This window comes from Martes martes (assembly GCF_963455335.1).
Source record: "Martes martes genome assembly, chromosome: 16".
Taxonomy (NCBI): domain Eukaryota; kingdom Metazoa; phylum Chordata; class Mammalia; order Carnivora; family Mustelidae; genus Martes; species Martes martes.
In genome coordinates this window covers 3,852,709-3,872,857 of record NC_137904.1, presented here as the reverse complement: position 1 = coordinate 3,872,857, position 20,149 = coordinate 3,852,709, and positions in this window count along the sequence as shown.

Sequence of the window (20,149 nt, the reverse complement as noted above, 5' to 3'; positions counted from 1 at the left end):
CATTTCAAGTGCTCAGTAACCACATGTGGCTAATGGGTATCATACTGGACAGCACAGATAGATATAAAATTCCCGTCTCTGCAGTAAGTTCTAATGGACAGCACTGGCCTAGACTGAAGGAAAAAAGAATGACAACTGGAACGAGAACTGTTGTACCATCCTAAGCATACATTAGGGTTGGTTTGCTAAGTGAATATGCTAAATCTTAGTGCCTTTGCTATTTGCAGCAAAAACTTACTTAAAAAAAAACTTTTTATTATGTAAGTGACAGATGGCTCCATGTAGAAAAATATTAAAAAGTTGGAAAGCAGAAAGAAAAAATTAGAAATCCAACCCCCAACCTACCTACCTACCCAGATCTAGCCATTGTTAACATTTTTGAGCCAATCTGTCTGGTTTGGTCTTTTTAAATACTTACATCTGAATAATAATGGAAATCATATTATACATAAAATTTTGTAAACCACCTTGTTCACCTGAAAGTCTATCATCAACATTTTCTCAATGATTAGCCCATCTCTAACCTGGAGCCATTTCCTAGAAGTGTAACTGCTAGGACACAAACATTTTAAAGACGTTTGTTACATCACACGATTTTATAGAAAAGTTTCACCAGTTTTCGCTCCCAGCAGTAAACGTCTGAAAATTCTGGTCATCCTCTGCCTCTTTTTAGCCTTTTCCAAGGTCATTTTTTTTTAAAGTTTTTATTTACACTCGATCTTAGCCAAAAGGCCAAGAAGCGATATTTTTTTAGGTTTTTACTTAAATTCCAATTAGTTAACACATTTGTTATTTGTTTTGGGTAGACAATATAGTGATTTAGCACTTTCATACAACCAAGGTCATTCGATTGCTTTCCGTCTTCGCCAGTCGTGTTTCAAACATTTTTTGTGATTGTTGGCCAATTACATATACATATTTTTTGTGATTGTTGGCCATTACATATTACTTTTTGTTATATAAATTACATTTATATAACAAAAAGTAATAATATACATTATTACTTTTTGTTGGTGCACATACCTATTTTATTATTTGTCTATTATTTATAAAACTGCACTTCATATATTAAATGTTGTCAGTCTACATATGTAGAGAGACAGAGGTAGAGCTTTATAGCCATCTCCCCAAGTTCTTTTAGCTTGCTTATGATGTACAGAAAGTTTAAAATCTGCAGACCATCTAATGTTTGTCTTTTTCCTCCAATTGATCTTACTTTGCTTTTCCTATTAGGTTTACCCAAGTGCTCATCACTGTTTTCTTCTAGTTCTTCTATTATGTCAGTGTTTGGAAACAGTTATTTTGATACATGCTATCCATCCTACCTCACCATTCATCTTGAAGATGAATCAGAGAAAAATTATATTAAAACAGTAGTTAGCCATTATTTGCCCAAGTAGTCTTCTTACCACTCATTTAAAACTCTTCTCAGTTCGAGGTGATTGACTGACAAACGGGCTACTAAGGGTTAGAAGAGACTTGAACAAGAAAAGAAATGACAAGAATAACATGGAATCAGTAAGGCTTACTGCAACATTTAATCAGTCCTTTCTTCCAGTAGGTACTGCACTGGATAGGAAAATTTTATACATCCCATCCCTCTGCCAAGGCAGCTCACCTTCCTCCTACGGGGCATCACAAGAAGTAAGACCCAGCTTAGCCTTGGGTATCCTTCAGAGATGCGTGATGGGTGAGGGCAGCTGGGGGACCGAGGGCTATTACTGTGATCAGTCTTCTGATTCTGGAAAGAGAAAGGATGCAACACTAACAGTGCTTCCAAGTCTGACTCGGGTGAAGAAAAGGACATACCCTGCTTGCTTACTTACTCAGTGTCCCCTCCTGGCACCCTCATCTCTGACCTCCCCTGGAAAGTCAAAGACTACAGAATCTCCCAAATGACCATATGGGGGAGGGGCTCAAGCTCAGCCCCCAAATCAATCCTTTCAAACACAACTTCCCACGGCTACTTTCCTACTGCTTGTTGGACAGTTGCTTTGTACCACAAATACAGTTCAGAGACTGTTCTGGGGCAAGGTATTTCTATCTTACGCTGATAAATGACCCCACACTTTGGGGAAGATTTTCACACACATTCATGGAAAGGCTCCTTGGACTAAATCTCCAAAATCCTACAGTTGGGGTTGTTGAGTTATCGCTATAGGGGACTACAGGGGATCACTCAATTCTTGTTCCCTAGTCCCAGTTATGGCCCTAACCAGCTCCCTGACTTAGGTCCCATCACCCTCTAGGTCTTTGTATCCTCAGCCTGGCCCAGGATCCTGCCCCATGCATCCTACGTCCACCTCGCCAACACCCACCACCGCTGCTGCTTGCTTTAAAGAGGATCACGCCTGCTGAGAGCATAGGAATGCAAACCCACACCGCCCCTGCAACAGCTGCGTCCAGAGCAGGCAGATGAAGATCTGAAGAATAAGCAGCCCATGTCACGGGCACCCTGTTCCTCAGTCCCATGCAAAATGAGGAGCTGGTTAGGTCTGCATTTTCTTCTTTCTGACTATATTCACCTGTTGTAGAGACAGGCTCAGGTCATTCAACAGGTGTCTAGGGGAGAGCCTATTTTCCCAGGGAATGAGGACACAGAGTCAGGGGGAAAAACTCGTTCTGTTGTAGAGAGGGGATGTATTTGACTTTCATTATATTTGTAAAAACTCCTATTTGGAAATCCTGATAAACAAACAGATGGATTAACAGGTAGGTGACATGTAATCCTCCAATCACGTGAAACTTGCTTAAGTAACTAGTTCAGAATGGTTCTTTGAGAAAGGCTTAGTCAAGCCCCTAAAAAAAATCACTTTACGTAAGTTACTGGGGGAATACGTAGTACGCTGAGCCTCATCCATCAGCCACGAGATCAATCCAATAAATGTACAGCAGTCCTTACTGCGGAGTGCAGTTTGCTTATCTAGTAGATAAGTAGTCTGCTGAGGGGTAGCCTGACAGGGGCCATCCCCCTAAACCCACTAAGACAAGGTGCTCGTTGAGCCACTCAGTCACCATTCAACGCTTGCTTTATTTGGTGTTTTTTACGAAAAGTACATGTAATCCATCCATCCTTGTTAAAGTGCATGAGTGTGTTTCAGTATGGGTGCCTGTAGAGCTCTGATTGACTCCAGAGGATGGTGAGCCTGTTGCATGGGGCCCCACCATGCCCAGGTAAGGAAAAACACAGCAAAACCATAACTGGCTTCCTTGGAACTGGCCTGGACACTCAAGAACTAAAAATTATAATGAGCCGTACACTCTCCTATCTTGATAACAACAGGAACTCCAAGATGGGTTACTCTTACCCTACAGAATTTTCTACAGCATTTGTATTTAAATAAAACACTCTGTTCTCTCTTGTCTTCCCCAATGGCTGGACAGATGGATGGATGGATGGATGGGCAGATAGATGACAGATTACAGACTACAAAGAAAAGAGAGAGAGAGAGAGGAGAGAGAACCAACCTCTTTCTCATCCTCCCATCTCATAACTTCAAGTAAAAGCACTATTTGTTTGGCCAACAAGTCATGGACGCTGGAATGGCTGCTGGTTCACAGTATTTCCACTTACCTTCTCCTTGGGTCTGGGAAGTATCTTCAGTCTAAAAAGGAAAAGAAAAGACCCCAAAGAATTTGTTCTCCAAGGAAACCAGACAGCACTGGGGTTGGTGGCTCCTGTCGGCTCTGGGGACTCCTTTTCTCTCAGGATCCCAAGAGCAAAACGTGTCCAGATTTTGGCAGACCTATCTTCCCCTGCTCTCCCTCCCTGAGCTTGTGGGAAAGATGTCCCACAAGGTGTGGTGTTGGGAGGGCAGGACCTGGGACAAGGAGCAGTTCCACCAGCAGGTGTATTGGGAGAGGAAACAGATCTGGTTGCCTCTGGAAGAAAAGCAAGCTTTTGCCCCCGGCGGCCCCTTGGTGAAGACAGTAACACGACCCTCATCGGGGAACCCTCTTACCTCCAAGTAATGGTGAGGCCATTCCTGTCCCCTGAGTCAGAGCTGTATTGTCTCTCCACTGAAAGATTAAAGAGAAAGAAAGAAGGAAGAAGGAAATGAACCCCATCCTCCCTGTGCCCCTCTGAAAGAATCTGAGTCAGAGGAATGTTAAAAAAAAAAAAAAAAGCCTACCTGAGGAAAATACTTCTGGGACTTGACATTCAGAGGCATGTCCCAAACAAGGTCAACTTATTTTTAAACATTATGTTACATGAAAAAAAAAAAAGCATCTGTAATATATTTCTTCAATCTCCAGATATTTTTTTCAGATGAAGTACCTCTGTGTTTAAAGTAGTAACTACAACAGTTTATATGCTACAGAGTGTCCAGAAAATCTGGAAATGTAGGAGAAATCATGTGTTTATTGTACTTTTCCCAGGCGAACAATCAGACGCTTTAGTGGTTGAATGAGCTAGTCATTACCTTTGCTTTTACCTCTCTCCCTGCCCTGCTTGATTATTTTTTTGAAGATTTTATTTATTTGAGAGAGATTGCTTGAGAGAGAGCACAAGCAGGAGGGGCAGAGGGAGGGGAGGGTAGACTCCCTTGCTGAGCAGGGATCCCGACACAGGGCTCCGTCCCAGGACCCTGAGATCATGGCCTGAGCCAAAGGCAGAGGCTTCAACAACTGAGCCCCCGAGGCGTCCCCTGCCCTGCTTGATTATTCTTGATAGCATTCAACATCACCGGACACGAGCAAACACAGCAAGGCTGGTATACCAGATACCATAAAGCAGCACGTAAGTGAGACCACTATGTGCCACAGTTCCTGGTACCAGTATGGGGACATCACCAGCCACATGTCCTTGCTAGACGGCCGAGGGTAGGGACCCGCCGGAAGTGATTTGCTGGGGGATGAGGAACATCCGCCCTGGTGGTAGCACACCCCCCACGGGGTCAGACTTGCACCACGTGACTGAAATTTGCAGTTTGGGGAGAGCCGCTGGAATCTGGATGATTTTCACTGGTGTTACATTTGCACACCCGGATCAGTAAGATCTTGGGAGACTTGAGTCACCAACAAGCCATTGTTGTCTCTACTACAGTGGGCGACATCACCCGTACATTGAATTTATGTGCATGTAATTGATGAGAGATCAATTTCGGTGGCTTGGGAAAAAAGAGTCGAAGCATGTAGAAATACAGCCTGTAGAAATACAGGCTGATTGTAGGTTACAACCTTATTGTAGGTTATTTTCAGGGTTTTTCAACATCCGAGAAAGAGCTAGAAGGCATTGTTTCGGTGGCCAGACACAAAATCAGCGATGACTGTGGAGACGTCCTAAAGGAGAAGTGGAATTAATTTCTAAAGAAGAGTCAGAGGGATCAGTCGAAGCATTGGTGGAATGCTGCGGGGACACAGAATTGGTGCCCTGCCCTTGGCGTGTGACATACGGTAACCCCAAGGGCAAATTCGGACTCTGACTTTCTTTTTTTTTTTAAATGATTTTATTTATTTATTTATTTGACAGACAGAGATCACAAGTAGGCAGAGAGGTAGGCAGAGAGAGAGGAGGAAGCAGGCTCCCTGCTGAGCAGAGAGCCCGATGTGGGGCTCGATCCCAGGACCCTGGGATCATGACCTGAGCCGAAGGCAGAGGCTTTAACCCACTGAGCCACCCAGGCGCCCCCGGACTCTGACTTTCTAACAGAATCCCCAGGTAAGACGCATTCCACCACGTGAGCCCTAACGATTTGGAATCCTTCTCGGATGCTGCACGTGGGTTTGTGAACGTAGGGAATTCACGGGCTGCTCATGAGCCACATCTCCAACAGTCTGAGGAGCAGCAGGACCTGACAAACAAGGAAAAGCGGATCTAAATCCATTAGGAATCTGTTTGGAATCAGGATTCACCAAGTCCGTTGCCTCTGGCTCGGCGGCAGCTGTTTTGAAGAATAACGGGCAGGTTCGCACACCCTTCACCTGAAATCTCTCCACTTTCATGATACGTTTCTGCTTGGCTCTGAAAGTAGATTGTGGAGATACTCTGGAGCGGTGGATTCCTCACAAGAGCTACGAAGAGCTATTGAATGGCTATTCACTGCATCTCGTCCTCTCTTGCTGCTCTAGTAAGCTTCAGCCAAAAAGATGGAGATTGGACAGTTAAGGGACACCTGGGTGGCTCAGTCGGTTAGGCATCTGCCTTTGGCTCAGGTCATGATCCCAGGGTCCTGGGATCGAGCCCCACATTGGGCTCCCTGCTCAGTGTGGGGGGAGTCTGCTTCTACTTCTCCCTCTGCCGCTCCCCCTGCTCGTGCTCTCTCGCTCACACTCTCCCTCTCTCTCTCTAATAAATAAAAATTTTTATTAAAAAAAAAAGAAATTTGACATTTAAGAAACATTCAAAACAGCATTTAAAAACCAGCCTTGTTGTGTTTTAATGAGGGATAAAATCTGGGGATTTAAGACCAGCCTCGTCCGACACTATCGCCAAATGGAAAACCCATGAGGGCCTTGGTAACGGATTCACGCAGCACTTATCTCTGAGTGCTTACTCCGTGCATTTTCACAGCTCCTACTATGCCTTGGAGACTGGAAGCCCTCTCCGTCACAGACAGTGAAGAACACTATTACGGAACTAAACGAAGGGGATGCTATTTTAGAGAAGGTGCTCGGGGAGGACTTCTCAGTGAGCATATTTAAGACTTTCCTGAATGCTAAGAAAAAGCCAGAGCTGGGATGGGAAGGACTGCTGCAGGCAGAGAAGCAAAGACCTGTGTGGCCAGAGCCCAAAGAGGGGATGGGGTGCACGATGGGGGTTAAGCAGGATGGGTCTTCCCAATGGAAGGTTGAAGGTAGGGACAGTTGTGAGCTAACTGCCTGTTTAAAAGCTCACTCTGGATGCTTCGTGGAGAAGGCACTGTAAGAGGCAAGAGGGAAGACAGACACATTAGGAAGCTAGGACAGTCGTCCAGGAGAGGGTTGGAATACGGACCAGAGTGACAGTCACGCAGATGGGGAGAAGTAGTGTGATTTTAGGTGTTCTGCACATCTCAGAGCAAATCTGTGCCCTTTGACTGGGCTTTGCTCCCTGACTGCACTTGGCACTAGAACATGGCACTCCCTAGGAATCTATTAAGCTCAACGCCGTGCCTCCCGTTTATACAGAACTTCTCGCTTGAAAAAGTGGGTCAATAGTATCTCATCTGATGCTCACAGCATCTGTACGAGGCAGAAAAGTCAAATATTAATCCCATCTAAAGAGGTTAAAAGTCACACAACCAGAAAGCGTCTCGCCTAGCCACTCTGATTTCGAATCTAAGCCTCTTCCCTCCCCAAATAATACACTATCCACACAAATCAAATAAATGGGTTTTCCATGCCATTACACAAGGTAGTCCCATACTGATGAGGAGCATAGAGTCCAAGGTCAAAGTAAGTTAGGGAAACATCCCAACACCTTCTGAGTGTATGTGGCTGGAAATACCAGATACACACAGAAAACCACTGGATGGGAACAGGCAGGCTTTCACAAGACCAGGGGAAGTGACCAGAAGGGGGTTTGTATAAGTCCTCGAAGATGGTCGTAAGGGGATGGGAAGATAATGGAGCTTGGCAGGATATAGAGAGTATTAGAACTGGAAGAGAATCTGAGGACAAGGCGACACTATTTCATAGATGAGGTCCAAACACAAGGTCCAAAGGAGGAAAAAGAAGATGCTGAGATCAGTCTGTTGAGTGGATGAAAGGCAAGTGGGTGGGCTGGGAAAAAACAGCACTATGCAAGCCAGTGAAAAGTAGTTGTGTCTGGATCTGTAAGAGAAACAGGGAGACTGGAAGAAAATAAGGTGAGGACTACGTCAGAGAAAGGGAAGGGCAGGAAAATGGCACTCACGGTGGGAGATCGTCACTATGTCCATACTGATGCCGGCTGGCAGGCACCGTCCCCTTCGGGGAGGGTCACGAGCTTCCCGTGGACACCCGCTCCTCGGCGTCACCCTCTGAAACCACAGCCTCCGCCTCTTCCGCTCTCGGGCGGCCCCTGGTTTCTGCTTCTGGTCCACTCCTTTGATTGAATTATTCGTATCCTGAGCCTCATCAGTCAGCCTTTTGCCTCGGATCCTTTCTTGGAACTTTTTGACCTTATCGCTGGTCTTTCCCTTCCGCCTGGTAATTCTGGAAGGGGAGAAGTTTGCAGGAAATATCTGAATTAGGGGTTCCCCTTTAGTTGCCAAATAAAGTAAAAATGTCTTAGCTGACCCTATGGTCTGGCCCAAAGACACCAGCTTTCTTCCTCTCCAGGACCCAGCCCCTACTCTCTAACTTGTCAAAAGACACGACAGTTTCTCCCAAACAATCCACCCTTCACAGCTTCCTTCCACCCAGAATGTCTTCCTCCTTAGTCTCCACATATTGAAACCCTTGATTTGGGGGATAGGCACAGAAAGCACACATCTATGGTATTAGCCTGCCCAACATCCCACTTCCTTCACATGCTTCTGTGAGAAACCCCCCTTTCCTATCTCAGTCATGTTGTCTACACGGGGCCAATCCCACCGCTGGAGCCAGCCACGGACCTGCTACCCAGACCCAGCGTGTCGGCGTACTACTTCCGGCCAGTGTTCAAAGGTGGTCAGAGGGACTCCCTCGGGCCGGTCAAAGCCAACTGCAGGATGTTGACTAGAACTTTCAAGGGGAAAAAATACACCCAAACTTTTACATTTCTAGTAACAAAATACAAACACAACAGATAAATTGGCCATCTAATGACACTCAGTTTTGAAATCTATAAACCAAAAACCTAACAAATATAATGGAAAAATCATCACCGTGAAATACTTTAATCGTCTTTTCAAAAATCAATAGATCGAGTAAGGCACAAAATCAGTAAAGTGTTAGAGTATGTGAATAACTCAACAGATTTGATCCAGTACTCATCCATGGAATCTCGTGCCTAAAGAACACACATTTTTGAGGGATGCCTGGGTGGCTCAGTCGGTTAAGTGTCTGATTCTTGATTTCGGCTCAGGTCATGATCTCAGGGTTGTGAGATCAAGCCCCGCATCGGGCTCGCTAGAGTCGACCTGAGACTGTCTCATCCTCTCCCTCTGTCCCTCCCCTGACCAAGATAAATAAATCTTTTTTTAAAAAAAGAATATGCATTTTTGAAGCACACATTAAACACTAGCCAAAGAAAAAAAAATAAACTAACCATGATAATTTCACTGTGAAAAAGTGTTGAAAAATTAAAACTTATTCTTAAACTAAGGAAATAGTATCAAAAGATCTCTTAAGTTCTTCAAGGACCATCCAGGAAGGATATTTACAATACTTATACCTAAAAGGTTGAAAGGTTAAAGTCATTAACTTGACCAGAATGCCAGCCTTTCCCAGTACAAATAAGCAAGACACTGCTCATCCTAACGGGTAGAGTAAAATAAGAAAATTAAGAAGAAATAGGAATGTTAAACTGGGAGAGACAAATTGACATTAATAAGAGAAAAAACTAATAAAACAAATGATAGTCAACAAACTGACCAGATACAAGATCCACTAAAAAGAAAGCAAAAAAAAAAAAAAAAAGTATCAAAGCTACTTAAAGTGTAATAGAGAAAAAGATGCATTTCCATAGCAATAAAAACTATAAAATATTTGCAAATAAATAAAAGACAGATGTAAGACCTAGCTGAAGAAATATGTAAGGACGAGGAGAAAAGACCTGCATTAAAGAACTTAACCATGATTATGACTGCAAACACATCAGAATCCCTGGGGATAAAAGGAAATGTCCACAAGTAGGGGTTTAAAAACCCACTGGCACCTGAGCCCTATAGCGCACAGAGCATGAGTTGGAAGGAAGGAGGTTTGTCCATACACACCAACAGGGAAACATCCCCCAGCCCTACTGTTGAACTACAGAAGCAAGTTGCAGAAAAGCAAATGTGTGAACACACATATGGACCAAAATTACCTGCTTCTTCCTATAAAAACAATGCACAAGAAAGATGCGGAAGGAAACATTCCAAATAGATGACAAGAGTTACTTCCGGGGAGGGCAATGGGATTCAGGTAGGGCCAGGAGGAAGAGACTGATTCACTTAGTGCACAACATTTTGTAAATATACTATGTCGTTTTAAAGCAAAACAACTTCTCAAAATAGGATAAAATAATTATGTAATACAGAATTGTGCTTAAGGAATCACAACGTGTGGATGACAGCTACCTTGCAAATGGCAGGCAATAAACATTTATTAACATATCAAAAGGTCTATTAGTCTTTAATGAAGACATTTTTTTAAAAACACTTGATTTTTAATTAATTTCTTTTTCTTAAGATTTTATTTATTTGAGACAGAGGGAGAGCATGAGCAGGGGGAGAAAGGCAGAGGGAGAGGAAGGGCGAGAAGCAGACCCCCCACTGAGCAGGGAGCCCGCCGTGGGGCTCAATCCCTGGACCCTGAGATCATGACCTGAACAAAGGGCAGACATTTAACTGACTGAGCCGCCCAGGCATCCCCATAATGAAGAAATTTTGAAACAGATTTTCGGTTAACCAGCCAGAAATGTTGAAAGAATTCCTTTGAGAGAATTGATCAATCATGAGGAGAAGAGCCCCAGAAACCGGACTTCCTATCAAAAAGTGAATAATTCAGGGATTTTCCCCCTATCTTTTTACTTTTCTGTAATTCTTGGCTTTCTATAAGTATAGTACTTATATTTTAAAAGAAAAAAAAAAGGCTTTAGGTCCCTTGCCACCAACCCAGTGCTCCACATCTCACCCGGATTCTGTCCAGGTCCTTGCGCTGTGTTGGCTTTCTGGAAAACAGAAAAGATCACCCAAGTTACATTCTGCCAACTGGCTTAGGGTTATTTGCTGAGGGTGGTGTTTTTATGGTCAGTGCAATATCTTCATGAGTCCCAAGTATTTTTCCTAAATGACTTTTCCTGTGTCATACTTGTATTCAAATTTTTCCCAAGTCCCTGATTCTTTTTTTTTTTTAAGATTGTATTTACTTACTTGAAAGAGAGTACGGAGGGAGAGGGATAAGCAGGCTCCCCACTGAGGAGGAAGCCCAATGCGGGGCTCGATCCCAGGACCCTGAGATCATGACCTGAGCTGAAGGCAGATGCTTAATCGACTGAGCCATCCAGATGCCCCGACCCCGATTCATTTTTTTTTTTAAAGATTTTATTTATTTACTTGACAGGCAGAGATCACAAGCAGGCAGAGAGGCAGGCAGAGAGGGGGGAGGAAGCAGGCTCCCCACCAAGCAGAGAGCCCGATGCAGGGCTCGATCCCAGGACCCCGGGATCATGACCTGAGCCGAAGGCAGAGGCTTTAAACCACTGAGCCACCCAGGCGCACCGACCCTGATTCATTTTAAAAATCAAACCTAAGGGAAGCCTGGGTGGCTCAGTGGGTTAAAGCCTCTGCCTTCGGTTCAAGTCATGATCCCGGGGTTCTGGGATTGAGCCCCGCATCGGGCTCTCTGCTCTGCGGGGAGCCTGCTTCCTCCTCCCTCTCTGCCTGCCTCTCTGCTGCTTGTGATCTCTGTCTGTCAAATAAATAAATAAAATCTTAAAAAAAAAATCAAACCTAAATGCCTCATGTTGGCATTCAGGACTCTTCAAAATACGGAGTCCTTGAAGCTTGTTGTAAAAAAAAAAAATCCATTTACTAGACAGACGGCCATAAACAAATACACTACTACATATAGACACGCACGTACACATTTGCTCTCTCTCTCTCGTTCACACACCCGCACCAAGCAAGGAGCATCTCAGATCCGAAAAATATCAACACAGTGTAAGTGACTGACCACTCAGGGCCATAGGTATTTCAATAGAGACTGGCAGGATTTTGACTCACCTGATTCGAATGTTTAAACATCAGTAACAACAATGTTCTTTGTTCAAAACAAAACTATTTGGAAAGTCGGCTTCGGTTCCATGTTGTGGACTAGCTGCTTGTCGCCCCGGAAAGTCTGCCTCTCCACACCCTGTCACCGTCCTCACTGTCGTCTGTCTCTGACTCGGACCGTCCTCTGCCTGTGTCTCATGAGGACCTTGGGCTTGACGGCGGGGGCCACGCCCATCACCCAGGGGATCACCCCACCTCTCTGTCCTTAACTTATTCACACTTTTTTCCCCTGCAAACTCCCTTCTTCCATGTGAGGGAGTGGTCTCAGGTTCCGGGGATTTGGGACATGGGAGCTAGCATGCCGCAGAGCCCACGGCCTCCACCGTGTACAGCATCCAGTGCTCCCTGGGGCTCGGGGCATCTGTGTGGCCAGGAGGCGGGCGGCGTGGCCCCAGGCTCTGTACCCGGGGCAGGGCGAGGGGGCACAGCCCTCTGCCTCACTGAGGACTTCCGAGCCTGGGTGACCCCAGGAATCTGCATTGCTGATACCATGGCCACCATGCTATACCTTCCCTCTTCCCCCCATCCTCTGCCATCCTGGGCCCCGCTGCAGGAGAAAAAAAATTACACGTGGACGAAAGGCCTTCTTGTACCTAGACTACAACATGCATGGTTCAACAGGCCCTGAAGACTGTGGCTGCCTCCCTCCACCTCCCAAGGTCTGGGACTGCCCTCCAGGGTTCAAGGACACTCCTCACACCCGAGATGGGACAGAGAAGGCGGGAGAAACTTTGGCCCCCAAAACCAGGTTTTCCGACCTTTCAACACATTTAGATACACGTGAAAAGTCTTCCCCCTGCCTCTCTGTGAAATTCAGGTTTAAGTGAGTCGGATTAGATTTCATGAAAACCCGATCTGAGTGTTTAGGGCGCAGTCTCCATGGTTGAGAATCGGTATACCTTTCCTAGCTTGCAAGCCTCTTTCCAATTTGCAAATACACATTTAAAACACGGGAGATGCAGGGCAGCTGGGTGGCTCAGTCGGTTGAGCACTGGACTCTTGGTTTTGGCTCAGGTCATGATCTCAGGGTCGTGAGATCGAGCCCCTCGTCAGGCTCCAGGCTCAGCGGGGATCCGGCTTGAGATTCTCTCCCTCCCACCACTTGCACTCTCTGTCCCCCTAAAATAAATATATGTTTTTTTTTAAAAATAGTAAAATAAAATAGTGAAGATGCTTTCCCAAATGGTCGTCCTTTGCCCCCACTTGGTTGTGAAAGCACTATTTTCTGCTCCCTCCATGTGGGGAGACTCTCTCCCCCAGAGACCATGTGCCCTTTCTAAGACACTACTTTAAGGCTGAGCACGGGCCCCATTTGGGAGGTCAGAGACCACTGACGGGCTTGCATTGCCCTTAACAGGATTCTGGATTTTTTGAAGAAGCCCACGGATGCACTCAGCCTCGGTGCTCCCTCTCATTCCCGGCGAGGGCGGCAGGGAGCTCGGTCCTGACTGTGCTCCAGGGCTCGAGTCTACGGAGTGTCGTCCTCCTGTCCTGGGAAACAAAGAGGGACCCAAGGCCGTGGGCTTGCAGAGAAAATGCAGCGTGTCAGGTGGCTGGCCTCTGCGGGGTGAAAGGGGGAGGCCCATCCCTGGCCACCAGGGATTGACTCAGAGAAGTTTCCAGAATGTCCAGGAGACCGCCGTCCTGAGCAGTTTCACGGGGACTGCTCTGACCACCCCGGACCGGGGCCAGGCGAGGGTAAGGGCTGTCCAGGCCTTTACTTTCTGGCCTTCTTCTGTTGCTCAAGGAGCTTGGCTAGGTTAAGCTGCTCAGGCAGGTGAGACGGACGCACAGCTCCCACCCTCGAGCTCTGAGGGTCTCATGGGCAATCCCGATGTTCTGTAGGAACCCAAGCATACAGGGGTGTCTGGAGGGCTCCCCAGCGTGAGGTCACGGCTGAGTTGAGGCTTGACGCCTGCATGGACATTTTCCAGGTGGAGGGGGGAAAGTATGTTCCAGAAAGAGAGAATGGTAAAGGCCAAGGGGCCCGAGAGAGCCTCCGTGTTTGGGAATTGGGGAGGAGAGCACGGAGGGGAGGGAGGAGCGGAGGCGGATAAAGTCAAGACCCCATACGTGGGTCTTTGCCCTGCCCACCCTGTCTGCACTACTCCAAGCTCGGTGCTCCTTCTCATTTGTGTCTTTTTTTTTTTTTAATTGATTCATTGATTGATTTGGACAAAGACAGAGCACAAGCAGGCAGAGCAGCAGGGAGAGGGAGAAGCAGGCTACCCGATGATGGACGCGAGGCTCCATCCCAAGACCCTGGAATCAATGACCTGAGCCAAAGGCAGACGCTTAACCGACTGAGCCCCCCAGGCGTCCTCCGATTTGTTCCCAATGGTGTTTGTTCTTTTATGACGAACAAATGTACGAGGCCCCTTCCCGCTATCAAGTTACCTACAAGATGATGCTAAGAGGGGATCCTATCTGCGATTTGATTTACAAAACCACATCGTGGATTTGCAAATGAAAAGGTGTGAAATATTCCACCCGTGTCCCTGTGTGTCCCTGTGGATGTGTGCAATGGCTCTCCGTGGTGCCTGGTACTTCTGGGTCAACTCCAGTCCCCGTAGCAGACATAAAGAAAACAGTGAAAGTTGTAGGCTGTTACAATGTCCTCAATGAAGCACGGTAGGGGCCGGTAGTGGAAATGAAGTTGAAAACCAGACGTGGGTGGGAACTGAACGGCTCAGGGGACTGGAACTGCACAGAGCCTGGAGTTCATGCCCGTAGGGGTCTCCTTACGCTTTTGCAGGGTTAGGGGAAGGGCACCTGCATAAAGATAGGACCCATGACGGGTGCACTGGTCATCCAGAAGAATCCAGAACATGGGACTGGGAAAAACACAGCTGGTACCAGTTATCAACAAATTGCCTTCTAATGCACACTTCATTATCTGCTCCGTAACAGGCATTTGGACCTTCTAAATATCTCCCCTTTTCCAGTTGGCATGACGCTAAGCTTTGTCAGCAGAGGACACTGGAGAGGTGTTGTGGAAAGAAGGGGCTTCTTGTCCTAGTTCTCGCTGCTTCTCTCAGCACACAGACGTTTTCCTAGTGCTGGGTACGCGTGGTAGCCAGCAGCCCCCAAGAGCCTTCTCCAGCGCCCCCTCTGGGGGGTTGCACTGATGTGCCTCCCGGGGGCTCCCCCGAGAGCAGCTTTCCTGCACACCCTCAAGGCCGCATTCCCATCAAATTTTGCCAGGCAGTATATTTCTCTATATTAAACTTGTCCGAATTCCCCTGTGGTTTCTGTCTCCTGGTTGGGCTCCCACAACGCATGGCGACAAGATCGGGGACCGAGCACAGGTGTGGTTCTGTCACTCTGGGACCCAGCAGAATGCTGGGCACCCAGACAGCAAGTCGAGGAGTCGTCTCCTTTCGTCCTTCCTGGAGACACAGGGTCCTGGTGGGGAGCTGGAGAGAAGGGCTCCCTCGATTTTAAGAGAGAATTAAGTACGTCCTATGTCCTCGTCGCCGCGACTGAAGCCTGCCCACTGAGCACGTGTCCCCAGCTGAACCACTTTCCTTCGTCCTGAACTCTTTCTAAATCCTGCCTTGGGACTTACGAAGCTCACCTCGATGAGAAGGTAAGAGGCATAATAAAAACAAAGACCAGGGGAGCGTTTTTATAGGCTAGGCACTCTCGTGACTCTTTCAAATAAATATGATCCTTACGATAACCCCGCAGGGTGCGCCATCCGTGATGCTCCGCCATCATCCTCAAGCTACAGAGGAGGGATGTGCCCAAACTGCAAATCTGGTAAAGACCAGATCTGGTCACAGACTCCAGAAAATTTGGCTCCAGAAGCATTTTCCAGTGCAATCACATATCCGAGTTTGAAGGACCCTTCCCGCTGCAAGGTCCTCCTTCTGCATTTTGCACACAACCACAGTGAGACCAGGGAGATGGAGTGAGTGGCTCGAGGCAGCTTCGGTCAGTGCGTGGCTGGTTCTAAAACTCAGACCAGCCATGTCTCTGGTTGCAGCTCTCCCGAGTCATTCTTCGTCTCCTCGGGGCTGTCTCTAAGCCCTGTCACTTTTTCCCCACATGGTGAGCCTCTTCCCTTTACCCAACTATGTCTTCCTCGGAGCTGCCTTTATCTGCAGAAGAATCTCGAAGGAACTCGTTTTGGCAAAGCTTCCCCGGGGAGGCCGCTTACCGTGTTTCCACTGCACTCGAGGGTCGGAGACCTGCCTTGAGGCTGCTGTGGCTGCTTCTATTTGAGGCGGCATTGTCCTCAGCTCCTGAAAAAAGATGAAGTTGTGGGGTCAACTTTGCAAGGTTGCCGCGGGGGCAATGGTTTGATGGGACTGGGGCGGGGCGGGGGGGGAATGGGACAGTCACCCCAAGCGGGTGCATGCCCTTCTGAAAAGCTTATCGCTGATACCCAGCTTGAGAGATTCACAGATGGCAAGAATTAGGGAAAACTGAAATTATTTAAAATATATTTTAAATTCAAACTGAATTTTGTTGTGCTAGAGACTTGCTATAAATTATGGGATCCATTGTTCCTCATGTTTTCCTGTCCTCGTCATCTCTTGCGTTCTCTGCTAGAATTCTATAGTCATTGGCTTGGAAAGCTCGTTCCATAGAGAGAAGCTTCTGGCTCTCCTTCCACCAGGCAGGTGACCGTGGCCAAGTCATTGGACAGCAACACACGAAATCGCCATTTTGGTAGGTTAAAAATGGTTCAATATGATCCAATCTAAGTCTGCTTCTCCCTCTCCCTCTGCCTGCTGCTCCCCGTGCTTGGGCTCTCTCTCTGCCAAATAAATAAATAAAATCTTTAAAAGAAGAAGAAGAAGAAGAGGAAGAGGAAGAGGAAGGAGGAGGAGGGGGGGCCCCAGTGAGCCCCGGGAATGCAGGAGTAAACATTGCTTGGTGGGGTGGTGGTCCTGGTTTACCTCCTGAAGCTAATACTCAGAGCTAGGGCTGCCAGCTATCAAGTTATGCCCATGGAGGCTAGAAGCTAGAGAAAGCAACAGATTCAGGGCGGTCTCTGAAAGACTAGAACTTACCCTCTAAGAAGTACGTGTTCTAGAATCCAACCTACTTAAATCCGTATGTCTTCCTTTTGGGAATGCGCCTTCTAAGACAAGCTGGGAAATTGGAGGTCCTCCTTCTCCTCCAAAGTCACATAGCTCTCTGCACCCAGAGCACGAAGGACCACAGGCTGTCCCGACCCTGCAGATTTCCAGTCTCTGATGCAGAGGAATATAGTTCTAAGACAGATCTGCCAAGAGCAGGCTTGCCAGCCCGACTGGAGGCACCCACCATGTTGGAATGTATCCAAAAAGCATCACCAACTGGTGTGCAAGTAGGTGATCAGTTCTGACGGTCTATGAAACCCTCCACGTAAATCAGAGAAGGTTCCTGCTCCTCTTAATAATCTTTTCTCAATGATTGGTGCTTGATCCCTTGCAAAGCACGGTGACCGTTTCTTGTTCAATGTTACTAGCGCCCACTGTTAACGCATTCAGTTCCTTCGTCGGCACCACAAGCTGGGTGTATTATCATTGTCCCCTCCCGTGATGGAACTCTGGTGCAGACCAATGAAGTAAGTGGCCCCGGGTCTCCAGCTGGGAAGTGGCAGGGTTTGAGGCCATGATTGGCTGGTTCCAAAGCACAGACTCGTGACTGCTTGGTATACACTCACTTTCCAGCATTCAGATCCATTTTCCTGAATGATCCCATGAAAATAACAAGGGATGGTATCATAATTTCAGTGGTGTCCTGGCAGACTGGCTCTCCAGGAGAGGAAGGGGAGGTGGGGAAGGCCTGATTTGCAGCATTTGCTGATTTCTATCCTGTAAATAATTGCACCATGACTGATTTCAACTACAGGTGCCTGGTGACTTTCCAGAATATTTAACAGTGGGCTTCCAGGAGCTGGTGTGAGCCCACCCGGCACGCCACGACTGAGTTCCCATTACACTGATGAACAGACCAAGGCCCCAAGATATCCATGTACAGGCCATGAGGCCTCCTAATAGCAAACCCTGAATTTGAACTTGGAACCTCTACAGAAAGGCTGTTGGTCGCTTGCATAACTCTATTTGTACTTCCCATCCTAGGGAAGGAGAAAAGCGAGCATCCCTACCGGACACATGGGTCAGACCACTTTTTTGACAGTGGAGTGTTCTTTAAATTTGATCTCTCCCACCTTTGTGATTTAGACACTAATGGGGCTGTTCATGTGCTGGATGGACCGAATTGGAGAGCCCTTGATCAATGAGCAAAGACATGGGAAGAAGGGGAGAAGAAACAGAGGTGTCAGGTGGACAGTAAATGGAGTAAATGGAGTAAGAAACATTCCGGGTGCCCACGGCAGGGGCCGTGAGCCAAAGTGTCTGCCAGGATTCCCATCTTAGGCAAAGAGCACCTGCGTTTTCCTTCTGGAGGGTGGACGTGCTCAGTCTGTGTAGCTTGGCTGACCTAGGTCTGACGAAAGAGCGTGTGACACGGCCCCAGCCACCGGGATGCTCCAGGCACCTGCACGCCAGCCCACTTAAAACCAGCCTGTCGGGGGGAATTCTGGGATGTGGCTAGGAGGACAGGAACATGTCTGGGAGTCCTTTGCTTGAATAGCGCCTGCTGGCCGTGACCCTGCACGTGGGGTTGAACCCCCTGAAGGAAACTAGAATTTTGGGTAACGTCAAAGTGATTTCATGAGCATGACACGGCCAGCTGACTCGTCAATATCTCAGTTCAGAAAATTCCCCGGGTAGGAACTGCCTGGGTTCGGCCAGGGACAAAAATAAATATGGCCCCTAAATGGGCTGGAACGGCAGACAGATGAAGTTCCAGGATCTCTAAAAACGGAGTCAACTTTAGTCCATTTCTAAGGCAGTGGAACAGAAGGTTTTCAAACCTCCAGAATCAATTATACATCAACGGAAGTATTTACCCAGCGTCCTGTGAATGTCTCCCACTAGCCCTCTTGGGATCTACCCTCTGTCACCCTATGATACTGTAAACCAGCTGGTTCCGAGGACTGGGAGGACCTCTGGTTCTCAGAGCACGACTGACTCGGATCGTCTCCAGGCAGCTCAGAGCCGTCGTAACAGGGATTAACTAATGTTTGCTAACTAGCTCCCTTCGTACCCTCAACCACCTGATGGATCCCGTCCTGTTGTTATCCCCACTTCACAGAGAAGGAACTCTATGAACCATGGCAGAGCTAAACTAACTTCCTAAACTCAAACAGCCACACAGGGGCTTGGAACGCCAGGCGGCCCGGCACCAGGGTCTGGTCTCTCAGGGTAAGTCAAGACTCAGGTCCGGGGTCGGGGAGGATCTGGTTCAGTGTCCGGCTGGGGCTCCCAAGTGGCTGCTCGGACCATCTGAGAAGTGACTCAGGTCCGGTCCTTCTATCGGTCCAAAGTCTCATGTTGTCTAAGCGAGAATCCCCAAACGCAGTGCTCTGGTCAGAGTGGAATTACCCTTAATTTCCATCCTCCATCCTGTGAAGACACCGAGCCCGTCTTGGTCCTGCACCACAGCTGGTTATGTCTGCGTCCGATCGGGGACTGCCTTTCTCTGCAGGAAAACATGTGACCACAGAAACCTTCGGCCCTATTGTGACGTCATCATGATGTCACAAGTGATGCGGGTGTCCCTGTGGATGTATTTGGGGACCAGAGAGGGCCACGGAGATGAACCTCCATCCACGGCATCATAACAGACAGCCACAGATAGGGAGAACATTTCAGAATTCAGCTATAGAAAGCCAGAAGTGGGTCACTGCGGGGTGAGTTATTTCTAATTCTCCACACCCAGGTTTGGAGCTGGTGCCCCTCCGACCCGTTTCTCCGACCACCTCGGCGTGTTTCTTTGGTGGGGCTGATTCACCACAGGCAGGTGTCAGTCTAGAGAGTCCTTTTCTGCACAGCGCAGAGACGGGGACTCGGAAGGGAGTGTGACTAGCCTATTTCCACCATTGAATGCGATTACACACACCTTCTTAACCTATTCAGAGCAGGGCTCTCACTAGAAACCCCTTTTTATTTAAAAGGTTTACTTATTGTTGAGAGAGGAAGAGCACAAGTGGGGGGCAGGGGGAGGGGTGAGGGAATCTCAAGATTCTGCACTAAGCGCAGACGTGGGGCTCGATCCCACGACTCTGAGATCATAACCTGAGCCCAAATCAAGAGTTGGAAACTTAACCAAATGAGCCACCCAAGTGCCCCGAGACTCTTTTCTTATCTTGTCCACTCAGGTAGAAAATTGGGGGCTGGAGGGGATGTTTGAAGGACCAATAAATCTCATAGGAACCCATCAAC